The 21331-nt window shown below is 40.1% G+C and overlaps 1 protein-coding gene across 1 annotated transcript in view; it reads right to left on the bottom strand.

Moving 5' to 3' along the window:
* The window catches only part of FBXO42 (F-box protein 42), a 104381-nt gene that overhangs the window by 42920 nt on the left and 40130 nt on the right, over positions 1 to 21331 (bottom strand). Inside the window, exon 2 of the mRNA XM_041768264.1 lies at positions 4527 to 4643. The gene's annotated coding sequence lies outside the window, so the exon portion shown is untranslated. The remainder of the gene's footprint in view (positions 1 to 4526; positions 4644 to 21331) is intronic.

The following is a 21331-nucleotide window of genomic DNA, read 5'->3' as shown; positions in this document are numbered from 1 at the left end:
GTGTTTTAGGGGTGTACAAGCAGAAGAAGAAAAGAGCTTAATCTTCATGGCAGGGAATGTGAGAGGAGTTTGTGAAGAATGTGGCTTCTGGCTCGCTCTCTGAGATGGGTTTTAGAGGACAGAATATTTTCAGTTTATTAACAAGGGGCAAACAAGGCCATAGACAAAAAAGGAATGAGAGAAAGAGAGAAGGCAATCAGGGCATCCAAGCAAAGGGTGTGAAGTAAGGGAGTTTGAGACCTAATGAGGAGTCTCATGTGGGTGGAGCCTGGCTCTGAGGAGGTGGTAGAGATTCAGGCTGAAAGAGTAAGGTGGGGCCTTGAAAGTCAGAGGGAGTGGAAGCTTCTCCGCGCGCATGCATGGAAAGGCTGAAGTTTTTTGGCAGACGAGTGACAAGACTGGTTTGAAGTTTAGGACTTGCAATGATTCCCAATGGGGGCTCCTATCATTTTAGGCAGATCCATTCTCCCACTCACTGCAGGATAGTGAGCGTTCCTGGTCTTTGCCTACTAAATGCATGCAGTGCTTTCCAGTCAAGCAAATGAACAATGAATGACCTTACACATTTCCAAGTGCCCTAGGAGGTGGCACTGTCCCCAGTTTCAGAGATGGGTGCCAACAATGTCTACTGCAGATTCAGATGAAGAGAGAGAAAAAGCAAGAAGACCATTTAGAAAAGATTTAGGAAAGATGGAACACTTAGCTCATAGATGTGAGTAATGGGAAAACTAAGGAAAGATACGAGGGGGGGGAGACTGCAGAGATGGCTGGAATCAACAAGATCTGACTTTTGTTGTTGAAGGGAAGAAAGGAACTGATGATAAATCCAAGGATTCAAGCATGTGTAACTGACAGAATGATAATACCATAAACTAAATAATGAAGAGGAGAACATTGGGGGAAACTACTGCATGCCACCTGCAGCTGATGAGATAGGGAACATCTGTGTACCTCTGTGACAATATGAGCAAAGTGTTGGAAAAACAGATTTCGAGCTCAAGTCAGGAATAAGAAATAAAAATTGAGTTCTGAGGAGAAATACGCAGGAGAAAGAGGAAGGAGCTAATGAAAGACACTGAAGGAATTCCTTCTTTTCATCCTATTCTGAAAAATGCCCATTTCCATGTAACAATGCTCTTCAGGCTGCCAGTTAGCACAGAGAGAAAGGGAACAATGAGAGATAGGCTGAGAGGAAATGAGACACAGATCCCCTTTTTAAAAAATCTATGGCACCTTTTCTTGGCTTTCAGGTGAAGATATGAAAAAAATTTTAAGACAAAAACATGTATCAAAACACACCAACCGGGGATCCCTGGGTGGCGCAGCGGTTTAGCGCCTGCCTTTGGCCCAGGGCGCGATCCTGGAGACCTGGGATTGAATCCCACATCGGGCTCCCGGTGCATGGAGCCTGCTTCTCCCTCTGCCTGTGTCTCTGCCTCTCTCTCTCTCTCTCTCTCTGTGACTATCATACATAAATAAAAAAAATAATAAAAATTAAAAAAAAAAAAAAAAACACACCAACCTCTGAATTTCTGTGAGCTTAATCATTGTATTGTTCCTCTCCATTTCTCCTTCAAATAATGTTTCTATTTTGTGGTGACAACTCTGTCCAAAGCTAGTTAATGGAAAAATATTTTTTCTTCTCTCATTAAGAAGCTGAACTGTTGCTATGATAATTATTCACCCCTAAATACTTCCCAGCTTGGTTTCTACTTTATCCAGGTTCATTCCATTTCCCCCATTAGGGCTCTAAAATTAGTTGTCTAAAAAAAAGTCTTTGGGGATCGCTGGGTGGCGCAGCGGTTTGGCGCCTGCCTTTGGCCCAGGGCGCGATCCTGGAGACCTAGGATCGAATCCCACATCGGGCTCCCGGTGCATGGAGCCTGCTTCTCTCTCTGCCTGTGTCTCTGACTCTCTCTCTCTCTGTGACTATCATAAATAAAAAAAATAAAGAAAATTTTAAAAAACCAAATTAAAAAAAAAAAGTCTTTGGAAACTCTGTCTCCACTTGTTATTCCAAATATCTGTGGATAACTAAAGTTAACCTCCCTCAACAATAAATACTGGACCTAACATGGATTCTCCTGTAATTTCGTTAAATATTCTTGGCCAGGATTCATTTACAGTCTATACTTCTGAAAACATTCAAGATTCTTTCAAAACTATGTCTGAGGTAATAATATTGAGAAGGAGGAAGGGGAGAGGAGCAGGAGGAGGAGGAGGAGGAGGTGGTAGTAGTAGTGGTGGTGGTAATAGTAGTACTTGTAGTATCTGGGTTTGGGTTTTTTTCAGTAGTTGCTGTTAATGGCTCTTTTCACTATGTTGACATTTGCACTAGTGGTGCAAAAGCAATGCTGGGTAAAACTGCTGCATCCTATGCAAACTCAAGGCAGGGGTATTAAATAAAACTAGTTCTGACTTCACAGACCCTTGAAAGGGTCTCACAGATGCCCTCCTCCCCAGAAGTCCAGGAATCACAATGCCTTAGGCGGTTTACAACAGTACAAGTAAAAATACCTCCACAAGAGAACTGAAAACACAGGAAGAGATTGGCCTGTTACTTTGATCTATTTAGATCCAGTTCAAAGATAATGATAAATTATAATTATGGACTGAACTCTCCTCTGGATATGAGAGTACAACATATGGTCTGGGGCAGCCAGCCCTTAATATGGCCTCCGATGGTCCTCATTTCCTAGTATTTACACTGCTGGTCATTCTCTGTGTGACCAATAGAATTGAGCAGAAAAATTGGTAGTCACTTCAGAGATTAGGTTGGAAAAGACACCATGGCTTCTGTCTTGGTGTCTGTCTCTCTCTGTATCTCAGATAATTCATTCTGTGGGAAGCCAGCTGACAAGTCATAAGCAGCTCTATGCTGAGGTCCAAGTCCTAAAGAACGGAAGCCTCCTGTCAACAGTTACTTGAGTGACCCTGGCAGCAGAGCTCCTGGGCCCCAGTCAAACTTTCAGGGGACTGCAGCCACAGCTGACAGACTGACCCTAACCACAACCTCATCAGAGTCCCCGGGCCAGAACCTCCCAGTTGAAGCACTCCCAAATTCCTAACCCTCAGGAATTCTGTAAGATAAGAAATGTTGTTTTAAGATGCTAGGTTTCATGGTAATTTTTATGTAACACGAATAAGCAATATATTCTCCTTCCCCTCAAGAGTTCAAAATATATACACTTATCATGATGGAATTCTAGAACTACACTGGACACCTGAAACTAATATTATTACACTGTATATTAATTATACTGGAATTAAAATAAACTTATAAAAAAGTTCAAAATTAATATTAGTATCAAAAAGTATCAATATTAGTATTCCAGACAACATCATTGGCTCAGAACAGGATAAACTTTTTTTTTTTTTTTTTTTTAAGATTCATTCATTTATTCATGAAAGGCAGAGAGAGAGGCAGAGACACAGGCAGAGGGAGAAGCAGGCTCCCCGTGGGGAGCCCGATGCAGGACTTGATCCTGGATCCTGTGAGCTGAAGGAAGACACTCAACCCCTAAGCCATTCAGGTGTCCCGGGACAAACTTTTCTAAGAGCTAAAGATTGAGAGGTTTCAAAAAGGAGCTAGAACTCCCAGTTGGGTCTTCGAAGAAAGGCAGGCTCCAGCTAAGTAGATGGGAATATGCAATAAGGAAGAAAGCAGTATGGCAAAGTGACAGCCTGAAAGATGAGAGATCCTGGGAAAATCTGGGAGATGAAGTGGTAAATCTGGACACGGGTCAAATTAAAGAGGGCTCTGAATGTAAGACTAAGTTTATCTTTTAACTTGTTAGCAATGAATAAGCACTGAAGGTTTCTGAACAGGGAAGTAATCTAATTAAAGCTGTAATTATGAGAAACTTTCTAAGAGCCCCCTCAACAAACTTTCTTTATGTAAAACCATTAATAATACACCTTTACTGGCCTAAGATATACCACATCTCATTTTGACGAAGATAGGAATCACAAAAAAATAAATGGTGTCTACAGAAGTCAACTAAAATGGAGAGTTAATTCTAGAATAATTTAAAAAACTATATCTAAATTGCCAGAGCATTTATAATTTTACTATTTAAATTTGTATTTTATAATTAATACCCTTCATGTTTAAAGTTTTTGTGTGATCTCAGTCAAATTCAGTGTTTGCTAAACATATACTATGTTAAAATAAAGAATTATTATAAGACTTAGTGCTAAACTCTGGCTACTCCCCAAGTAGGATCTCAGAAATACCTTTGTGCACTCCTTTCCTGTTTTCCTCTGACTTGATGTCAAATGTCAAGTTGAAGATAACACCTTGACCTCTTTGGAGTACAGATACTAGAAAAATCCAAATATGAAATCATACCAAGGTGCCTACATTGTATCTAGACTTACACTCTTTTCTGATTCTAATTATAAAATTAATATAAATCTTCATTTTGCATTATCTTCATTAAAAAGTCAAAATACATGCCTCCGAAGTAATATTTGGAAATATGACCACAGGCAGGATGGCCTCTGCTCTCATAGTGAATACTTACTGTGTGAGAACCGCTGAGTGATCGGGGTTCCAGGGTAAGGGTAGGTCCGACTCTCCCACTGAATGTGTCCTTCCTGGACAGCCTTTATGAAACCATGATAACACTGGTGGGCTACACCTAAAAACAAAAATAACAAAGGCCTCAGCCTGAATACTTCATTTTTCAATCAAATTATTAAAATTCCATCTATTAACTGTCTTATTACTCTTGGAAGACTTAAATTTCTTAAAGGAACTCCAAATTTCTCTGATTTTTCATTCAAAGAAAGAGATTTTTTTTTTAAAGATTTTATTTATTTATTCATGAGAGAGAGAGAGAGAGAGAGAGAGAGGCAGAGACACAGGCAGGAGGAGAAGCAGGCTCCATGCAGGGAACCTGATGCGGGACTCAATCCCGGGTCTCCAGGATCACACACTGGGCTGCAGGCAGCCCTAAACTGCTGAGCCACCCGGCTGCCCAAAGAGAACTTCAAAACTAGAAGACCAAATCCTTTCACTTCACCATGGTTCAAGGAGGTTAAGGGTTACAAAGCTCAAGATTACAAAATTAGCTCACACTGTAACTCTGTTCCTCTTTAAGTCATATTGTGAGGCAACACATTAAAATAATTGGTAGAGGCACTTGGCTCAGTCATTAGAGCACAGGACTCTTGATCTCTGGGTCATGAATTTGAGCCCCACAAGGATGGGCAGACTTTACTTAAAAAAAATAGTAATAAAAATAAAATAATTGGTATTATTTATTCCAAAGCAAAGGGACTAGGGGATAATTTAGCTTTGTGAGAAAGAGCGTGGTAAAAACAGTGCCTGGGGGATCCCTGGGTGGCTCAGTGGTTTAGCGCCTGCCTTTGGCCCAGGGTGTGATCCTGGAGTCCCCGGATCGAGTCCCACGTCAGGCTCCCAGCATGGAGCCTGCTTCTCCCTCCTCCTGTGTCTCTGCCTCTCTCTCTCTCTATCATAAATAAATAAATATTTTTTTTCTTAAAAAACAAAAACAAAAAAAACAAAACAGTGCCTGGAATATAAATAACAGGTGTTCATAAATATCTATGGTTAAATCATGGCAACCAAAGATAGTCCATCTTAAAGAGATAATAGCTTACACGGAATTATGAAAAGGAAATTATGTAACTAAGGAAAGATGCTTTAAAAAGTGAGAACTTTTACTATAATGGTGGATACATGCATGTCATTATATATTTGTTCAAACGCACAGAATGTGCACTCTAATGTAAACTATGGATTTTGGGTGGTGATGATATGTCCATGAGGTTCATCAACTGTAACAAATGTACCACTCTGGTGGGGGATGTTGACAGTAGGGGAGGCTGTGGATTGAGGAAGGATAGGGGATTCATAGGAAATCTCTGAACTTTCTGTTCAATTTTGCTATGAATGTAAAACCACTTTAAAAAACATGGTCTATTTTTTTAAGTGAGAGCTTCATATTTCTGGAACAATCTAAACTTTTTTTTTTTTTTTAAGATTTTATTTATTTATTTGACAGAGAGAGAGAGAAAAAGTACACAAGCAGCAGGAGGGGCAGAAGGAGAGGTAGAAGCAGGCTCCTCAAAGAGCAGGGAGCCCAATGTGGGGCTTGATCCCAGAACCCTGGATTATGATCTGAGCCTAAGGCAGACACTTAACTTACTGAGCCACCCAGCTGCCCCTGAAACCGACTATCTTTTCAATACATGAAATGACTTACTTACTTACTTATTTATTTATGATAGTCACACAGAGAGAGAGAGAGAGGCAGAGACATAGGCAGAGGGAGAAGCAGGCTCCACGCACCGGGAGCCCGACGTGGGACTCGATCCCGGGTCTCCAGGATCACACCCTGGGCCAAAGGCAGGCGCTAAACCACTGCGCCACCCAGGGATCCCTTGAAATGACTATCTTATTTCACAGAGCAACATTCTGAATGAAGAGTACAACAAATTGTTATACTTTTTTTTTTTTTTTTAAGATTTTGTTTATTTATTCATGAAAGGCACAGAGAGAGAGCAAGGCAGAGACACAGGTAGAGAGAAGCAGGCTCCATCCAGGGAGCCTAATGTGGGACTCAATCCCAGGACTCCAGGATCATGCCCTGAGCCAAAGGCAGACGCTCAACTGCTGAGCCACCCAGGCATCCCAAATTATGTTATACTTTGAAAGAACATTATCATTTTTTAAGTCATGTCACCTTAGTGGATCCTTAAGTAGAATCATAGTACTTAATATATGTTTTCCAGTGAAGATTATTATCCCTTGGCTGAACTCACAGTTAAGAATTAAACACTAAGGGGCGCCTAGGTGGCTCAGTCGGTTGTGTCTGCCTTCAGCGCAGGTTATAATCTCTGGGGTCCTGGGATCGAGTTCCAGAGTCAGGTTCCCTGCTCTGTGGAGAGTCTGGTTCTCCCTCTTTCTCTGCCCCTCCCCCTCATCTGTTCGTGCTCTTTTCCCCTCTCTCAAACAAAGAAATAAAATATATATATATAAAAAAAAGAAATTAAACATTAAAAAGACACAGCTAGGGGATCCCTGGGTGGCACAGCAGTTTGGCGCCTGCCTTTGGCCCAGGGCGCGATCCTGGAGACCCGGGATCGAATCCCACATCGGGCTCCCAGTGCATGGAGCCTGCTTCTCCCTCTGCCTATGTCTCTGCCTCTCTTTCTCTCTCTGTGACTATCATAAATAAATAAAAATTAAAAAAAAAAGATACAGCTACTTTTTTTTTTTTTTAAGATTTTATTCATGTATTCATGAGAGGCACAGAGAGCGAGCAAGGCAGAGATACAGGTAGAGAGAAGCAGGCTTCATGCAGGGAGCCTGATATGGGCCTTGATCCCAGGACTCCAGGATCATGCCCTGGGCCGAAGGCAGGCGCTAAACCTCTGAGCTACCCAGGAATCCTCAACACAGCCACTCTTTTTTTTTTTTTTTTAAAGATTTTATTTATTTATTCATGACAGACACAGAGGGAGAGAGAGAGGCAGAGACACAGGCAGAGGGAGAAGCAGGCCCCATGCAGGAAGCCCGACGTGGGACTCGATCCCGGATCTCCAGGATCCGGCCCTGGGCTGAAAGTGGCGCTAAACCGCTGAGCCACCCGGGCTGCCCAACACAGCCACTCTTAATGTGTGACAGCATTGCCACTATACATTGATGAAGAAAGTAACACAGATTTGTAAAAGCTGAATTGAGGTAAGATAGCAAGGAATAAAAGACAGGTACTTAATGATAGAACAGGGAGGAAATAAATGATAGAACAAGTCATTGTCTAGGCAATGACTTTCTTCCCCCAAAAGACTTAAGTCTGTGAGCACGAGGTTAGGTAAGGGTCCTCTCCCTTTAAAAAAAAAAAAAAGGGAAAAGGAAAAAGGAAAAAAAATACACACACACACCAAAATAATAAGAATGCCAAATAAAACCAAGAATAAATTCATATATTTGATTAGATCACAGCCCCTCATCTGTGATTTTTCTACCTCTATTTTAGAGACAGAATCATCTACTTCCACTGTGTAGGCAGCCAATCTCTCCTGAAGAGTTCAGTAAGTCTGCAAATAGAAGCAGGCTGTGCATACCAGTATTACCATTTATGAGCAAATGAGCACAGGGCCCAGCAAGCAGTTTCAACATAGCTAGCTGATCCTCAGTCTTCAGGTTGCACTCTGAACAACTAACAACAACCCTATGCCCCAAGAGAACTACCTTGATGAAAGCAAAAGATTTTAAGACTCGCTCCGATCTTAAGGCTTTTCTCTGTCATATCTCTGACTGCCTGTTCCTACTAGGAAAGAACAAACTGATACAACCCTTGCTTTGATCAAAGATTATTCAACTGGTCTGACCATCTTCATTTAAAAAAACAGCCCCCCCCCCCAAAAAAAAAACCCCAAAAAACCAGGCCCTTGGGCAGCCCCAGTGGCTCAGCGGTTTAGCGCCACCTTCAGCCCAGGGTGTGATCCTGGGGACCCGGGATGAAGTCCCACGTCAGGCTCCCTGCATGGAGCCTGCTTCTCCCTCTCCCTCTGCCTGTGTCTCTCATGAATAAATAAATAAGATCTTTAAAAAAAATAAAAAATAAGAAAATTTAAATTAAAAACAGGCCCTTTCCACCTAAAATGTAATGAAGCCAAGGGGCACCTGAGTGCCACAGTCAGTTGAGTGTCCAACTCTTGGTTTCCGTTCAGGTCATGATTTTGGTGGTGGGATGGAGCCTTGTATCAGGTTCACGCTCAGCAGGGAGTCTGCTTAGGACTCTCTCTGCCCCTCCCCTTCGCTCTTATTCTCTCTCTCTCTCAAATAAATAAATAAATCTTAAAGTAATGAAGCCAGTTAACTGATATCTATTAGTTAAAAATACAGCACATCTAGTAATTTCAACAGTTAGCCAAAGTTGAAATCTTGATTAGAAAATGGAGGAAAAATAGGAGAGAATAATTTTTAAAAGTAAAAGATATGGATAGGGCCCATATCACTTAGAGATAAAATTGAGCAGTAAATGTTTGCACAATCCCACATTTGCCACAATTAGCTACTTTAAGAAACAAAATGATATCCTCATAAAGAACATGGACTCTAAAGCCAGACTGCCTGAATGTGAATCTTTGATCCCCCATTTACCACCTGTGTCACCTTGGGTAAATTACTTAACTATGCCTCACACTCCGTTTCTTTACCAATCCAGAGTCTCTGTGAGGACAGGAAAGCGGTCACAATACTGCCTGACAACAGTAAGAGGTATATTCATGTTAGCTATACCAATACCCCATATCCATCTCTACTTCACCTGTTCAAGAACAATACAATCTACCCGATCAACTCTAAGAATATAGAGAAAAAGAACACTCGCTTTAAAACTGCAAGTTGGATGAGATATCATAAGATTCAAGTTGTTCCTAAAACTAACCAAGATTAAGAGAAAAGGGAAATGCAGAGTTCATTTCTCAGACTAAATTTTAGAATCGTAACACATTGAAGGGAGAGAGGGGAAAATGAAATTGGGACCTCAAAAATAAATCATTAAAACATATTTAAAATAAATAAATAAAGATCCCTGGGTGGCTCAGCGATTTGGCACCTGCCTTTGGCCCAGGGCGCGATCCTGGAGTCCTGGGATCGACTCCCACGTCGGGCTCCTGGCATGGAGCCTGCTTCTCCCTTCTCCTGTGTCTCTGCCTCTCTCTCTCTCTCTCTCTCTCTCTCTCTCTCTCTCTGATAAATAAATAAATAAATCTTAAAAAAAGAAAAAGAAAAAGAAAAGAAAAAGAGGAAGCAGGAATGGGCAGGAGGAACAGAGCTCAATGCACACCTGACAAAGTCTGTCCAACAGAGTTTAGGAACAAGGATGGTCAAATAGGGAGTTCCAGTATGGGGTTCATCTATCACTCAGCCACTGGCTGGGGGGTACTCCAAAGCTGAGGCCTACCCTGAAGGGACTAACAACTTTCTTTAGTTATACTCCTTACAGATGGGCAGCAAGTCCTTTCTTGGACATCTGAGTTCATTTTCTTATCTTCTAATATATCTATCCCCTTGACCATACACACCTACTGAGACCATTCACCTTACAAATTTCCAGCATTCCCTCTAGCCCTGTTGCAAAGAATTATTAAATAATGGAACGAGAAGAGTGATCTTGAAATACACTTGGGGCTTTGAGAAAGATCTGAAACATTACAGGGGTGCCTGGCTGACTCAGTCAGTAGGGCATGTGACTCTTGATATCATAAGTTTGAGCCCCACACTGGGTGTACAAATTAAATATATATATTTAATGTTAATGTTAAATATATTATATTTAATATATTTACAAAAATATATTTTAAATATATGTATACTTAAATCGGGGGCCCCTGAGAGACTCAGTTGGTTAACTGCCTTCAGCTCAGGTCACAATCCCAGGGTCCTAGGAACAAACCAGCATTGGGCTCCCTGCTCAGCAGGGGAGTCTGTTTCTCCCTGCCCCTGATCCTGCTTGTGCTTTCTCTCTTGCTCACACTATCTCATAAATGAATGAATGAATGAATGAATGAATGAATGAATGACTTTTTAAAAAATCTGAAATGTACCAAAAAATGAGGGGGGTGGGAAAAGCAAAGAACAGCAATTTCTCCCCTCATCTCTACCACTCCTGTAACATATATACAAATTATGTACAACATCTTAAAAACTGGAAGAATGAGAGATGCCTGAGTGGCTCAGTGGCTGAGCATCTGCCTTTGGTCAGGGTGTGATCCTGGAGTCCTGGGATAAGTTCCGCATTGGGTTCCCTGCATGGAGCCTGCTTATCCTCCCTCTGCCAGTCTCTGTCTCTCTCTCTCTATGTGTCTCTTGTGAATAAATAAACAAAATCTTAAAAAAAAAAAAAAAAAAAAAAACGGAAGAGTTACCAGATTAAGGAAAGTGAAAAAATCAATCAGCTCATGAAATAGCTTCCAAGAAACTCATCTATCAAATTAGCTCATGATACTGCAATGTATCCTAGAAAAGTGGCTGCTAGAATCTTGATGATGGTGAACAATTGGTGGCTAACCAGAAGTAGTAGAGTAGCCTAAGTCCTCCTAGTTGGGGAAGGAGGGAAAGTGGCAGACAGAAGGTAGTGACAATCCCCCTCCATTCCCCAAAAGTAGAGGAGTGTTTACTGTAGGTTTAGTGTAATTGTATTAAATTATCCTAGATAGTTACTCCCATCTTGGGTGAGCTGTTTTTCCACATGCTTAAACTCACTAGAGGAAGCCCTTTCCATTTCCAGCCCTAACTCCTAACCTAAAGAGTAGAGTCATGTAAAATTTAAAACAAAAAATTTTTTCTGGCAAAACAAGGGTACTTTTTACTCCTGGGAAAAGATCACTTTCCATATTCCTTCTTATTCTTTCCCCTACAAGCTATCATTTCTCCCTACAAGTTATCATTTCTCACTTCCCACTGGCTATCTTCCCTAATTTATTGACTTTCTCATATTTTTAACTCCCACTCGGCTCTCAAATTTACTAGGGAAAAGAGTCCAAAGAAACAGATTCCTTGAGTTTGGCTCCATTTTTCACATTTGATTTAAACATAGCATCTCAAATACAGTTGTTCCTTCACTCAACAGCTTGACAGACTGTGAGGCTAGGGTCTGCGTCGGAACAAACTGAATCAGTGAAGGCTGCAAGAGCTTATTTATAGAATACTTTTTCCCAAGCGAAATAAAAATTTGTTTGGCCCAATAAACAACTTCTTACTCACTTTCCAAATCTTCTCAAAGTACAATTAGCAAGCCGACATAAGGGGACTTGCACTTTTTTAATACCTAGTTTTAAGTAATTCTCCCATTCAATCATTTCCCTGTCCACAAAAACATCAAACGCGATGCTCCTGAAGGCATGTTTGTGAACTTGGTCCTGAGCACAAATGCCAATGGGAACACACAGCGATGGGCTCAGATACGATTCCTCTGTAATTACACACCTAGCACCAATCTGTACAGCTCCTCATTTTCACTTCCATGATTAGGTAATGAAATCATCACTCATATTCCCACAGGATATGGAGGCATTCTGAAACAGTTTTTGTTTTCTTCATGCCAAAAGAAGCCATACAAAACAATTCACATGTAGTTATTGTTAGTTCACTGAACGTGGTTTTCATGAAGTCTTTTTTTAACTTAAGATTTTTAAAAATATTTATTTATTTATTCATGAGACACACACACACACACACAGGCAGAGACACAGGCAGAGGGAGAAGCAGGCTCCTCGCAGGGAGCCCGATGTGGGACTTGATCCTGGATCCTGGGATCACTCCCTGAGCCTAAGGGAGATGCTCAATCGCTGTGCCACCCAGGCGTCCCATCCCAAGATTTTATTTATTTCTTTTTTTTTTTTCAAGATTTTATTTCTTAAGTAATCTCTATACCCAATGTGGGGCTTGAACCCACAACCCCAAGATCAAGAGTCACGTCCTCTATAGATTGAGCCAGTGAGGTGCCCCCATGAGGTATTTATTTATTTATTTATTTATTTATTTATTTATTTATTTTTAAAGTAACCTCTATACCCAATGTGGGGCTCAATCCCACCCCCCTGAGATCAAGAGTTGTGTGCTCCACTGACTGAGCCAGCCAGGTGCCCCATCATGAAGTCTTTAAAAGAAATCTTTCTCTGGTCAGCCCCGGTGGCTCAGCGGTTTAGTGCCACCTTCAGCTTGGGGTGTGATCCTGGAGACCTGGGATTGAGTCCCGTGTTGGGTTCCCAGCATGGAGCCTGCTTCTCCCTCTGCCTGTGTCTCTGCTCTCTCTATCTGTCATGAATAAATAAATAAAATCTTAAAAAAAAAAACTTCCTCTGACCCCTCACTTTGTGTGAGGCCTTCCCCAAGTTTTGGGGACAAACCACAAACTGCAGTCTGAGTTCCTTGAGGGCAGAGACCATGCCTAGCCATCTTGTCTTGCTAGCATAGACATGCAAATGAGTACAAGGTTTATTGAAATTTCTCCTCATACTACCCTACCCTTGTGCTGACTTTGCATTATTTTATAATAGGAAATTACATCATCAGTACATCCAGGAATAGCAGACCCTACCCTTATATGTCACTGGATGCTGCCAAGATATTTTATTGGCCAGAATTAACATATCTCTCTGGTTCCTTGAATTTTGACCTTTTAAGGTGTACACTTGCCTGAGAGTCTGCCAGACTCCTGAGCCATTCCCAACGACCCTTTGCTGGGTCAAGATGGGTGGTACTAAAGAAACAATTTATTTGGCCCAGTAGTATCACTACTATACTATACTATACTATACTATATATAGCATACTAGGAGACTACATCCAACTAAATACGAGTCACTTTTAAAAATCCAAATACCTTGGTGTGCCTAGCTGGCTCAGTCGGCAGAGCATGTGACTTGATCTCAGAGAGCTCAAGCCCCACATTGGGCACAGAGCTTATTAAAAAAAAAAAAAAATCCATATACCTTGCCTATCTGAAGTGTAAATTGCGGTTAAGATTTTGAGACTGGGAGGGATGCCTGAATGGCTCAACGGTTGAGCATCTGCCTTTGGCTCCAGGCGTGATCCTGGGGTCTGGGATTAAGTGCCGCATCAGACTCCCTGTGAGGAGCCTGCTTCTCCCTCTGCCTATGTCTCTGTCTCTCTTTGTGTCTCTCATGAATGAATGAAAAAAAAAAAAAAAAAAAACCTTTAAAAAAAAACAAAGATTTTGAGACCAGGAGATCTGGCTACTATTTCTACCTGTAACACTGTGTGACCTAAGCTAGGGCACACAGGACAACATGGGAAAACCCCCTTACCCCTAAGTAATGAAAATTCCCTACCTACTTTATAAAGATTCTGTAAGGGTAGCAGATACCAAAAATTACTCTGAACTCCCTGAAGGAAACTGATTAACTAGTGAAGAGTTAAAATCAATTCACAGAAACTCAGGATGGGAATTAAACTACTTTGTTATCTACGTACAAGTTTTTACCAGATCCTACTACAATATTTGATTAACCGTGTCTTTGATTTCTGACAACTAGACATCTAACAATCCTCTTGAAGTAAACATGTCTTTATGAAAATCAAAATATGCTTCACTTACTAAAAAGAAGCTGAAGATTTAAAATGCAATCAAGATTATTCTTCAAAATTTCAAAAGACTAAAAAAACTGCAATAAGGGTAACCTCTCAGTGACAGTAAAATAAAGCATCGAAACTTAACTGAAGGAAATGTGGCTGGATTGAATGGATAAGCACCCACAGTCATCCCTCCACATGAGGGCTTCTGAGGCTTCAGGAGCAATGCAGCAACCTCGCACAGATGTCAATGAGGGGTTACCCACCTGGGCAGCACTAATGTCAGCTAAAAGGTATTAAACGCTACTCTTGGGGGGATCCCTGGGTGGCTCAGCGGTTTGGCGCCTGCCTTCTACTCAGGGCGTGATCTTGGGAGTCCCGGGATAGAGTCCCGCATCGGGCTCCCTGCATGGAGCCTGCTTCTGTCTCTGCCTCTCTCTCTCTCTGTCTCTCTCATGAATAAAAAAAAAAAAACCAAACAAACCACTACTCTTGAAAGTACAAAATACTGTTATATGCAGATTTACAGAAGACCACAATATGATTCAATCTAAGATGATAACAAGCCTTATTAATATATTACATTATCATTATTCTAAGTCAAATAAAAAAGTTATAGAAAATGGTAAAATATAAATTTCTACCTTACTTCATGCATTCAACAAATATCAATGAGACATTTACTGTACGTGAAAATACTGTGCTTACATCTTACGGGATTTAAAAAGGAAAGGACATGCCAGGGCACCTGGGTGGTTCAGTTGGATAAGCGCCTGACTCTCGGTTTCAGCTCAGGTCATGATCTCATGGGTTGCAGGATCAAGCTCTACATGGGGCTCCACACTCAGTGGGGAGTCTGCTTAAAGATTCTCTCCCTCTGCCCCTGCCCCCACTTGCATGTTTTCTCTCTCTCAAGTAAATAAATCTTTGGAAAAAAAAAAAAAAAAGGGACGCCTGGGTGGCTCAGCGGTTGAGCTTCTGCCTTCAGCCCAGGGTGTGATCCCAGAGTCCCGGGATCAAGTCCCACGTCGAGCTTCCTGCATGGAGCCTGCTTCTCCCTCTGCCTGTGTCTCTGCCTCTCTCTCTCTGTGTATGTCTCTCATGAATAAATAAAATCTTAAAAAAAAAAAAAAAAGAGGATATGCCACTATTTCCTCTCAAGGACATTAACCTGTTAAGAGCCACAGACACATAAATAAAGAATACCAACACAGGACAGACCTATGGTACAAACACAGGAGGAGATGGCATCCAACTAGTCTGAGCAGGAAATTACACAAAGGCAAGCATTTCAACTTTAAAGAATATGTAGGATTTCAAAGAATGAAATTAGGGAAGGTGAAGGGAATAAAGATCTTCAAATTACTATCTCTTGAAATGATATTCTTTGCTACTTCCAGAATTACCTTTTGGACAAAGGTAAAAACTATTTGTTACTCTATGGGTTTTATGCCATTTGCATACACTACTTAGTATTTCATCCACATTAACATAAACTCATAATCTGGAGACTCCTTAGTTCCTGACAGTCAATGTTTTGACAAATGGTAGAAATAGAATAATTTGGCGTAACTACTGCTGCTATTAGCAAACTGTGAGCTATTTTGACAAGCAAATTCAGAGAGCTATTTCTATACAGGATTCCAAACCTAATAAGAGATATCAGCCACAATAAGCTTTTTAAGTGGTTAACTCATCAATGTGTTATCTAATTAAGACTCCCTTTAAGGAAATCAAAAAGTATTTTGCCAAACTACCCACTTAGTATACTTTTATTCTTTACAACAACGGATATTAAATGAAAGCACTTTATGACTCTTTTAGAGTAGCAGCAGAAATGGAGCAGTCCTCAGAGCATTCTCCATATTCATATGTAACAGTCAAAGGTTGTTATTACTAAGTATATGATCAAGAAAAGTGTGGTTTTGGGATTCCCTGGGTGGCGCAGCGGTTTGGCACCTGCCTTTGGCTCAGGGCGCGATCCTGGAGACCTGGGATCAAATCCCACATCGGGCTCCCGGTGCATGGAGCCTGCTTCTCCCTCTGCCTGTGTCTCTGCCTCTCTCTCTCTCTGTGTGTGTGTGTGTGTGCGACTATCATAAAAAATAAAAAAAATTTTTTTAAAAAGTGTGGTTTTATATCATGAATGGAAATAATATAACAACTTTATTTTTAATTTTTTTTTTAATTTATGATAGTCAGAGAGAGAGAGAGAGAGAGAGAGAGGCAGAGACATAGGCAGAGGGAGAAGCAGGCTCCATGCACCGGGAGCCCAATGTGGGATTTGATCCCGGTCTCCAGGATCGCGCCCTGGGCCAAAGGCAGGCGCCAAACCTCTGCGCCACCCAGGGATCCCTATAACAGAACTTTAATACACAAATTTATATTTTGTGAGAACTTGAATTTTTTTATTTCTCTTGAATTTTTAGATTTTACGAAAAGACAGTAATAATGTTCAAAATATAGAATAATTAGGATTGTAATAATTTAACATCTAAGAGTAATTTAAACAAAAGGCTTTCATTGGAAATACAGTATGAATCGGAGGAGTCACGATTACAAAGTCGCATTAAAAGGTACATTATACTGGGTTTGGAAATTTTCTCCCTCTCAAAAAAATTACTTAAGAAAGTAAGAAAAATGCAAAAGGGTGAGATAACCATACTGTAACAGTTAGTAAACTGTATTCACTCAAAACTGATTGCATCAGGCTATAGAAATGTTCATAACATACCTACATCTCCCTCTATGCTCCCACAATACTAAGTATCTGCCAGCAGTACTAAGCATTACTATACTGCAGTCGTCTGCCTCCTCCCCTCCCCTTAAGGACACAAAAGAAAATTGTTTACAGTAACCATACAAGAGCTTAGGAATAAACAAGCAAATACAACTTGATGAATTCATTTTAGAGTCAACAACAAAACCTAAATGTTAATTCCTACATATTCTGATGGAAAAAAACTTCCTTATCAAAAAGTAAAAAAAAAGGGGGGGGGGGAATCCCTGGATGGCTCAGCAGTTTAGCACCTGTCTTTGGCCCAGGGCCCGATCAGGGAGACCCGGGATCGAGTTCCACATCGGGCTCCCTGCATGCAGCCTGCTTCTCCCCCTGCCTGTGTCTCTGCTTCTGTCTGTCTCTCTCATGAATAAATAAAATCTTAAAAAAAAATGTACAGAACCTAAGCAAATCATTACTATCTTTAAGATGTTCAGATTTTTCTGTGATTATGCACCTTCCTTCTGATGAGAGAAGTGTGCACAAACCACTGCAGGCCAGAATTTTCTTAGCCTTTTGCAGAAAGATTCTATCACAATGGTTCCCAGACTTAATGAATTTCACAGATCAGTAATTTTTTTTTTCAAGTGACACAGGGTCAACAAATTTTTATATTCCCAAATAAGGACAAGGGGGAGAAAAAAGGACACTTCTCCTTTTGAAGGAAATACTTAAACAAGTATTTACTTGTATAAAGTAAAAAGAATTTGTTTAAAAAAGTACCCCTTTCATTGAAGTAGATCTGCAATGGATGAGTAAACCAGAAAGCTGTTAGCCTTTCTTAAAACTGAAGTCATGAAATGGTGATTGCTTTAGTCAATCCTTAATGCAGGGGAGACTTTTGTTCTCTTTATTATTTCATTCTTTTATTGGATCTTGAGGTTTTCTACCTTACATAATTTTGGAGTGAAGTTTAAACTTGTTCTTTTTGTGTGTTTGAAAGTAGGGCAAAATAGCATCTTGTGTGAGAACCCAATGCTTAAAACGTTATCTTCTATGTAAAGTTTTGAAACTGTATGGTATGCCTGTAATACCCCCAATAACAGTAATAAAGGGATGCCTGGGTGGCTCAGTGGTTGAGTGTCTGCTTTTGGCCCAGGGCATGATCCTGGAGTCCCGGAATCGAGTCCCACATCGGGCTTCCTGCATTGAGCCTGCCTCTCTCTCTCTCTGTATCTGTCATGAATAAATAAATAAAATCTTTTAAAAAATAACAGTAATAAAATTGGACTGATATATTCAACTGCAGTGCTAGTTAAATCTTATTAAAAATATAGATCTTGGGATGCCTGGGTGCTCAGTGGTTAAGCGTCTGCCTTTCGGCCCAGAGTGTAATCCTGCAGTCCCGGGACCGAGTCCCAAATCAGGCTCTCTGCATGGAGCCTATTTCTCTCTACCTGTGTCTCTGCCTCTCTCTCTCTGTGCCTCTCATGAATAAATAAATAAAATCTTAAAAAAGAGAGAGAGAGAGAGAGAGAGAGAGAGAGAGAGAGAGAGGGAGACATTAGGAAATTTAGTGGGGAAAACAGTTTAAAAAATTTTAAATTTAAAAGCATTGTATAAAAAAGCCAACTAAAGAAAGAGTGGCAAGGGTTTTTTTTTTTTTTAAAGATTTATTTACTTTAGAGCTATGTGTGTAAGTGGGGTGGTGGGGAAGCAAGGCAGAGGGAAAGTGAGTCTTAAGCAGACTCTGCACTGAGTGCAGGGCTTGATCTCATGACCCTGAGATTAGGACCTGAGCTGAAATCCAAGAGTCAGACACTGAATCAACTACGTCACCCAGATGCCCCAAGAACAGTTAAGATACTTCTAAAAGAAAGTTAAAAATAGAATTGCCCTATGATCCAAAAATCATAGGTGCCCTAGAGATTAGAAAATGTTAAATGGCTCATCATAAATTGAAAGTTTTCAGAGGATATATACCTTGATTAAGAGTATTTACCCATTACTTAGATGACATCTGTGTAGCTCGGTTCTCTTTTTAAGATTTTATTTATTTATTCATATATATATTTATATATATGAATATATATTCATATTATATATTATAATATATATTCATATTATAATATTATATTATTAATATTATTCATATATATTTATATATATATTCATATATATATTCATATATATATATATATAAATAGGCAGAGGGAGAGAGGGAGAAGCAGGCTCCATGCAGAGAGCCTGATGTGGGACTCAATCCCAGGACTCCAGGATCATGTCCTGGGCCCAAGGTAGGCGCTCAACTGCTGAGCCACCCAGGCATCCCTTTGTAGCTCATTTCTGTTTTGTCAATAGTCTAAGTTTAAATTATGTGGGTAATGAAAGCTATAGTTGATTCTGGCTTCTGTGTTCTCTTAGGTGAAGTGTAAATTTCTAGAAAAAGATAGGATTTACAAAACTGACTCCAAAAGAAACAGAAAACTCAAGTAGTCTTATTCTTTAAAAAATGGAATCTGGGGACAGAAAAATTGCACAAAGAAAACTAGGCTTATATAGATTTACAACTGCTTTCTGCCAAATAGTCAATGGGCAGATAATTCCCTGTTTAATGTAAACTCTTCCAGACAATGGGGGGAAAAGGAACAGTCCCCAAATCATTTTATGAAACTAGCATAATTTTGATTCTAAGCCAGAAATAGACAATATAAGAAAAATTATAGGGCATGTCTCTCAAGAACATAGATAAAAAATTCCAAACCGGACACCTGGGTGGCTCAGTGGTTAACCACCTGTCTTTGGCTCAGGGTGTGATCCCAAGGTTCTGGGATTGAGTCCTGCATTGGGCTCCCTGTGAGGAGCCTGCTTTTTCCTCTGCCAATGTCTCTGCCTCTCTTTCTGTCTCTCATGAATAAATAAATAAAACCTTAAAAAGAAAATTCTAAACCAAACTTCAGCAAACTGAATCCAGCATTATATAAAATACAATAAATCATGGTCTAGTTCAGTTTGTCTGAGGAATGCAAGCTTATTTTAACATTAGAAAAGCAATATAATTTACCTCGACTAACAGAAAACCATATATTTTAGCAATTGCAGCAAAAGCATTTAATAAACTTTTAAAACTCATTTATGATTTTAAAATTAAATCAAATTGGGACACCTGGGGGGCTCAGCTATTGGCTCAAGGCATGATCCCAGAGTCCCGGGATCAAGTCCCATATTGGGCTCCCTGCATGGAGCCTGCTTCTCCCTCTGCCTCTCTTTCTCTCTGTGTCTCTCATGAATAAATAAAAATTGAATTAAATTAAATCAAATTGGGGCGCTTGGGTGGCTCAGTAGGAGGAGCATGCAACTTCTGATGTCTGGGTCACGAAGTCTGAGCCCCATGTTAGATACAGAGATTAGCTAAAAATAAATAAAACTTTAAAAAATTAAAATCACTTGTTGCCTACACTGCAAGTGGGAGTGTAAACTGGAATGACTTTGCAAGACAGTCTGACATTACCTAGTAAAGATGTACATGCCTGTACCTACACCTTTCAATTTCACTCCTAAACATGTATTTTAGAGCATTGTTTTCAACTTCTGCCTTGCAGCCTGATAATAAGAATGAACACAATTTAGTGGCATTTGACCAACAGTTTTCTTAAGTGTTAAATAAAACAGAAAATATTAATGTACCTCATCGTAAGGATATTATTTTGAGGAACTTATTCCCTATTATATATCTATATGTATAGGTGATTTGTGAGATAAAATATTTTTCTATTGTGTTTGCTGTTAAGAAAGTTTGCAAGCAACTCCTAATCTACAGAAACTAAAAAATGCTCATTATTTCATAAGAATAAACCTTGGAGACATGGATTTCTTTCAACAGCAGAACGGATACATTGTAATATATTAGTAACAATTTTACACTGCAGTGAAAATGAGCTACAACTACATCCAACTAAACAATATATTGCTTAGGGCTGTATTTCTTTTATCATATCCTTATGTGGTAAAGCTATAAAGAAAAGTAAGGGAGTGATAAAATAGCATAGTGTTTACTTTTGGTTGAGTCTGAGGTTACGGGTAATGAGAGGGGCACACAGAAGCTGAATATATCCTGGTCATGCCTTATTTCCTAACCTGGATGTGGGTACAAAGTGGTTCGTTTTATTATCTTTTGAGTTGTGCATCTGTGTCCTATACAGTTTTTTTTTTAATTGTTGTAAAATATATGTAACATAAAATTTACCATTTTAATAATTTTATTTATTATTATTATTTTTTTAAGATCTCACCCATTTATTCATGAGAGACACAGAGAGAGAGAAAGAGAGGCAGAGACACAGGCAGAGGAAGAAGCAGGCTCCATGCGGGGAGCCTGATGTGGGACTCAATCCTGGGACTCCAGGATCATGCCCTGGGCTGAAGGCAGGCGCTAAACTGCTGAGCCACCTAGGGATCCCCATTTTAATCATTTTTAAGTGTTAAGTTAAGTGGCATTGAGTATATTCATATTGATGCCCATCACTATTCATTCTA

The sequence above is a fragment of the Vulpes lagopus genome, chromosome 8 (genome assembly GCF_018345385.1).
Source record: "Vulpes lagopus strain Blue_001 chromosome 8, ASM1834538v1, whole genome shotgun sequence".
NCBI lineage: Eukaryota > Metazoa > Chordata > Mammalia > Carnivora > Canidae > Vulpes > Vulpes lagopus.
The sequence above is the reverse complement of the archived record's forward strand: the minus strand, read 5'-3'. Positions and strand labels throughout refer to the sequence as shown.